Below are 6,843 nucleotides of genomic sequence, written 5' to 3' on the forward strand. Positions count from 1 at the left end.
CGTCAATCCGTTCGCGAGATATGGGAGTTTGAATTTAGGAACGGTTGAGAAGCCATCAAAATTTTCGCAAGTCTGATACACGAAACCAATAACTACAAAGGCTTAGGGGAAGAATACACATACCGTTGTAATCGGGAGAGTTTCTTCTTCCAGATGCAACCGGAATTTCTCGTGTTCGTCAATCCGTTCGCGAGATATGGGAGTTTGAAGTTAAGGAATGGTTGAGGAACCATCCAAGTTTTCGCAAGTCTGATACTCGAAACCAAAAACTACAATTGCCTAGGGCAAAAATACACATACCGTTGTAGTCGGGCGATCTTCTACCTTCAGATGCAACAGGAATTTCTCGAGTTCGTCAATCCGTTCGCGAGATATGGGAGTTTGAAGTTAAGGAATGGTTGAGAAACCATCAAAATTTTCGCAAGTCTGATACTCGAAACCAATAACTACTATGGCCTAAGGCAAAAAAACACATACCATTGTAATCGGGCGAGATTATGCTTTTAGATGCAACTGGAATTTCTCGAGCTGGTAATCCGTTCGCGAGATATGGGGGTTTGAAGTTAAGGAATGGTTGAGAAATCATCAAAAGTTTCGCAAGTCTGATACTCGAAAGCAATAACTACAATTGCCTAGTGCAAAAATACACATACCGTTGTAATCGGGAGAGCTTCTATTTTAAGATGCAGCAGGAATTTCTCGAGTTCGTCAATCCGTTCGCGAGATTTGGGGGTTTGAAGTTAAGGAATGATTGAGAAACTATCAAAATTTTCGCTGGTCTGATACTCGAAACCAATAACTGGAATGGCCTAGGGGAAAAGTACACATACCACTGTAATCGGCCGAGTTTCTGCTTCCAGAAGCAACTGGAATTTCTCTAGCTCATCAATCCGTTCGCGAGATATGGGAGATTGAAGTTAAGGAATGGTTGAGAAACCATCAAAATTTTCGCAAGACTGATACTCGAAACCAATAACTACAATTGCCTAGGGCAAAAATACACATACCGTTGTAATCGGGCGATCTTCTACTTTCAGATGCAACAGGAATTTCTCGAGTTCGTCAATCCGTTCGCGAGATATGGGAGTTTGAATTTAAGGAGTGTTTGAGAAACCATCAAAATTTTCGCAAGTCTGATACTCGAAACCTATAACTACTATGGGCTAGGGCAAAAATACACATACCGTTGTAATCGGGCGAGTTTCTGCTTTCAGATGCAAGAGGAACTTCTCGAGTTCGTCAATCCATTCGCGAGGTATGGGAGTTTGAATTTAAGGAATGGTTGAGAAACCATCAAAATTTTCGAAATTCTGATGCTAGAAACGAATAACTGGAATGGCATAGGGGAAAAATACACTTACCGTTGTAATCGGGCGACTTTCTACTCTCAGATGCAACAGGAATTTCTCCGATTCGTCAATCCGTTCGCGAGATATGGGAGTTTGAACGTTAAAGAATGGTTGAGAAACCATCAAAATTTTCGCAAGTCTGATACTCGAAACCAATAACTACTATTGCCTAGGGCAAAAATACACATACCGTTGTAATCGATCGAGCTTCTGCTTTCAGATGCAACAGGAATTTCTCGAGTTCGTCAATCGGTTCGCGAGATATGGGAGTTTGAAGTTAAGGAATGGTTGAGAAACTATCAAAATTTTGGTAAGTCTGATACTCGAAACCAATAACTACTAATGCCTAGGGCAAAAATACACATACCGTTGTAATCGGGCGAGTTTCTACGTTCAGATGCAACAGGAATTTCTCGAGTTCGTCAATCCGTTCGCGAGATATGGGAGTTTGAAGTTAAGGAATGGTTGGGAAATCATCAAAATTTTCGCAAGTCTGATACTCGAAACCAATAACTACTATTGCCTAGGGCAAAAATACACATACCGTTGTAATCGGGCGAGTTTCTGCTTTCAGATGCAGCAGGAATTTCTCGAGTTCGTCAATCCGTTCGCGAGATATGGGAGTTTGAAGTTAAGGAATGGTTGAGCAACCATCAAAATTTTCGCAAGTCTGATACTCGAAACCAATAACTGCTATGGCCTAGGGCAAAAATACACATACCGTTGTAATCGGGCGAGCTTCTACTTTCAGATACAGCAGGAGTTTCTCGAGTTCGTCAATCCGTTCGCGAGATATGGGAGTTTGAATTTAAGGAAGGGTTGAGAAACCATCAAAATTTCGCAATTCTGATGATGGAAACGAATAACTGGAATGGCATAGGGGAAAAATACACATACCGTTGTAATCGGGCGACTTTCTACTCTCAGATGCAACAGGATTTTCTCCGATTCGTCATTGCGATCGCGAGATATAGGAGTTTGAAGTTAAGGAATGGTTGAGAAACCATCAAAATTTTCGCAAGTCTGATACTCGAAAGCAATAACTACAACTGCCTAGGGCAAAAATACACATACCGTTGTAATCGGGCGATCTTCTAACTCCAGATGCAACAGGAATTTTTCGAGTTCGTCAATCCGTTCGCGAGAAATGCGAGTTTGAAGTTAAGGAATGGTTGAGAAACCATCAAAATTTTCGCAAGTCTGATACTCGAAACCAATAACTGCTATGGCCTAGGGCAAAAATACACATACCGTTGTAATCGGGCGAGCTTCTACTTTCAGATGCAGCAGGAGTGTCTCGAGTTCGTCAATCCGTTCGCGAGATATGGGAGTTTGAATTTAAGGAAGGGTTGAAAAACCATCAAAATTTTCGCAATTCTGATGCTGGAAACGAATAACTGGAATGGCATAGGGGAAAAATACACATACCGTTGTAATCGGGCGAATTTCTACTCTCAGATGCAACAGGATTTTCTCCGATTCGTCAATCCGATCGCGAGATATGGGAGTTTGAACGTTAAAGAATGGTTGAGAAACCATCAAAATTTTCGCAAGTCTGATACTCGAAACCAATAACTACTATGGCCTAGGGCAAAAAAACACATACCGTTGTAATCGGGCGAGTTTCTGCTTTCAGATGCAACAGGAATTTCTCGAGTTCGTCAATCCGTTCGCGAGATATGGGAGTTTGAACGTTAAGGAATGGTTGAGAAACCATCAAAATTTGCGCAAATCTGATACTCGAAACCAATAACTACTATGGCCTATGGCAAAGATACACATAACGTTGTAATCGGGCGAGTTTCTGTTTTCAGATGCAACAGCAATTTCTCGAGTTCGTCAATCCGTTCGCGAGATATGGGAGTTTGAAGTTAAGGAATGGTTGAGAAACCATCAAAATTTTCGCAAGTCTGATACTCGAAACCAATAACTACTATGGCCTAGGGCAAAAATACACATACCGTTGTAATCGGGCGAGTTTCTGCTTTCAGATGCAACAGAAATTTCTCGGATTCGTCAATCCGTTCGCGAAATATCGGAGTTTGGATTTAAGAGAAGGTTGGGAAACCATCAAAATTTTCGCAATTCTGATGCTAGAAACGATTAACTGGAATGGCATAGGGGAAAAAATACACATACCGTTGTAATCGGGCGAGTATCTACTCTCAGATGCAACAGGAATTTCTCGGAGTCGTCAATCCGTTCGCGAGATATGGGAGATTGAAGTTAAGGAGTGGTTGAGAAACTATCAAAATTTTCGCAAGTCTGATCCTCGAAACCAATAACTACTATGGCCTAGGGCAAAAATACACATACCGTTGTAATCGGGCGAGTTTCTGCTTTCAGATGCAACAGAAATTTCTCGGATTCGACAATCCGTTCGCGGAATATCGGAGGTTGGATTTAAGAGATGGTTGAGAAACCGTCAAAATTTTCGCAATTCTGATGCTAGAAACGAATAACTGGAATGGCCTAGGGCAAAAATACACATACCGTTGTAATCGGGCGAGTTTCTGCTTTCAGATGCAACAGCAATTTCTCGAGTTCGTCAATCCGTTTGCGAGATATGGGAGTTTGAAATTAAGGAATGGTTGAGAAAACATCAAAATTTTCGCAAGTCTGATACTCGAAACCAATAACTACAATGGCCTAGGGCAAAAATACACATACCGTTGCAATTGGGCGAGTTTCTGCTTTCAGACGCAAGAGGAACTTCTCGAGTTCGTCAATCCATTCGCGAGATATGGGAGTTTGAACTTAAGGAATGGTTGAGAAACCATCAAAATTTTGGCAATTCTGATGCTAGAAACGAATAACTGGAATGGCCTAGGGCAAAAATACACATACCGTTGTAATCGGGCGAGTTTCTGCTTTCAGATGCAACAGGTATTGCTCGAGTTCGTCAATCCGTTTGCGAGATATGGGAGTTTGAAGTTAAGGAATGGTTGAGAAACCATCAAAATTTGTGCAAGTCTGATACTCGAAACCAATAACTACTATGGCCTATGGCAAAAATACACATACCGTTGTAATCGGGCGAGTTTCGGTTTTCAGATGGAACAGCAATTTCTCGAGTTCGTCAATCCGTTCGCGAGATATGGGAGTTTGAAGTTAAGGAATGGTTGAGAAACCATCAAAATTTTCGCAAGTCTGATACTCGAAACCAATAACTACTATGGCCTAGGGCAAAAATACACATACCGTTGTAATCGGGCGAGTTTCTGCTTTCAGATGCAACAGAAATTTCTCGGATTCGTCAATCCGTTCGCGGAATATCGGAGGTTGGATTTAAGAGATGGTTGAGAAACCGTCAAAATTTTCGCAATTCTGATGCTAGAAACGAATAACTGGAATGGCCTAGGGGAAAAGTAGAGACACCATTGTAATCGGGCGTATTTCTACTTTCAGATGCAACCGGAATGTCTCCAGTTCCTCAACCCGTTCGCGAGATATGGGAGTTTGAAGTAAAGGAATGGTTGAGAAACCATCAAAATTTTCGCAAGTCTGATACTCGAAACCAATAACTACAATGGCCTAGGGGAAAAGTACACACACCAATGTAATCGGGCGAGTTTCTACTTTCAGATGCAACAGAAATTTTTGGGATGCGTCAATCCGTTCGCGAGATATGGGAGTTTGAAGTTATGGAATGGTTGACAAACAATCAAAATTTTCGCAAGTCTGATACTAGAAACCAATAACTGGAATGGCCTCGGGGAAAAGTAGACACACCATTGTAATCGAGCGAGTTTCTAGTTTCAGATGCAACAGGAATTTCTCGATTTCCTCAGTCCGTTCGCGAGATATAGGAGTTTGAAGTGAAGGAACGGTTAAGAAACCATCATAGTTTCGCAAGTTTGATACTCGAAACCAATAACTACAATGGCCTAGGGGAAAAATACATATACCGTTGTAATCGGGAGTGTTTCTACTTTCAGATGCAACAGAAATTTGTCGGATTCGTCAATCCGTCCGCGAAGTATCGGAGTTTGGAATTAAGAGATGGTTCAGAAACCATCAAAATTTTCGCAATTATGATGCTTGAAACGAATAACTGGAATGGCCTAGGGTAAAGTTCACATACCATCGTAATCGGGCGAGTTTCTACTTTCAGATGCAACAGGAATTTCTCGAGTTCGTCAATCCGTTCGCGAGATATGGGAGTTTGAAGTTAAAGAATGGTTGAGAAACCATCAAAATTTTCGCATGTCTGATACTCTAAACCAATAACTGGAATGGCCTAGGGGAAAAGTACACACACCATCGTAATCGGGCGAGTTTCTACTTTCAGATGCAACAGGAATTTCTCGAGTTCGTCAATCCGTTCGCGAGATATGGGAGTTTGAAGTTAAGGAATGGTTGAGAGACCATCAAAATTTCGCAATTCTGATACTCTAAACCAATAACTGGAATGGCCTAGGGTAAAGTACACATACCATTGTAATCGGGCGAGTTTCTACTTTCAGATGCAACAGGAATTTCTCGAGTTCGTCAATCCGTTCGCGAGATATGGGAGTTTGAAGTTAAAGAATGGTTGCGAAACCAACAAAATTTTCGCAAGTCTGATACTAGAATCCTATAACTGGAATTGCCTCGGGGAAAAGTACACGCTCCATTGTAATCGGGCAAGTTTCTACTTTCAGATGCGTCAGGAATATCTCAAGTTCGTCAATCCGTTCGTGAAATATCGGAGTTTGGAGTTAAGAGATGGTTGAGAAGCCATCAAAATTTTCGCAATTCTGATACTCGAAACCAATAACTGGAATTGCCTAGGGGAAAAGTACAAACGCCATTGTAATGTGGCGAGTTTCTACTTTCAGATGCAACAGCAATTTCTCGAGTTCGTCAATCCGTTCGCGAGATATGGGAGTTTGAAGCTAAGGAATGGTTGAGAATCCATCAAAATTTTCGCAAGTCTGAAACTGGAAACCAATAACTACAATGGACTAGGGGAAAAATGCACATACCGTTCTAATCGGGAGAGTTTCTGCTTTCAGACGCAACAGAAATTTTTCGAATTCGTCAATCCGTTCGCGAAATATCGAAGTTTGGAGTTAAGAGATGGTTGAGAAACCACCAAAATTTTCGCAATTCTGATACTCTAAACCAATAACTGGAATGGCCTAGGGGAAAAGTACACACACCATTGAAAGCGGTCGAGTTTCTGCTTTCAGATGCAACAGGAATTTCTCGAGTTCGTCAATCCGTTCGCGAGATATGGGAGTTTGAAGTTAAGGTATGGTTGAGAAACCATCAAAATTTCGCAAGTCTGATACTCGAAACCAATAACTACTATGGCCTGGGGCAAAAATACACATACCGTTGTAATCGGGCGAGTTTCTGCCGTCAGATGCAACAGGAATTTCGCGAGCTCGTCAATCCGATCGCGAGATATGGGAGTTTGAATTTTAGAGATGGTTGAGGAACCATCAAAATTTTCGCAATTCTGATGCTAGAAACCAATAACTGGAATGGCCTAGGCGAAAAGTACACA

Source organism: Ptiloglossa arizonensis, unplaced genomic scaffold (assembly GCF_051014685.1).
Source record: "Ptiloglossa arizonensis isolate GNS036 unplaced genomic scaffold, iyPtiAriz1_principal scaffold0082, whole genome shotgun sequence".
NCBI classification, from domain to species: Eukaryota; Metazoa; Arthropoda; class Insecta; order Hymenoptera; family Colletidae; genus Ptiloglossa; species Ptiloglossa arizonensis.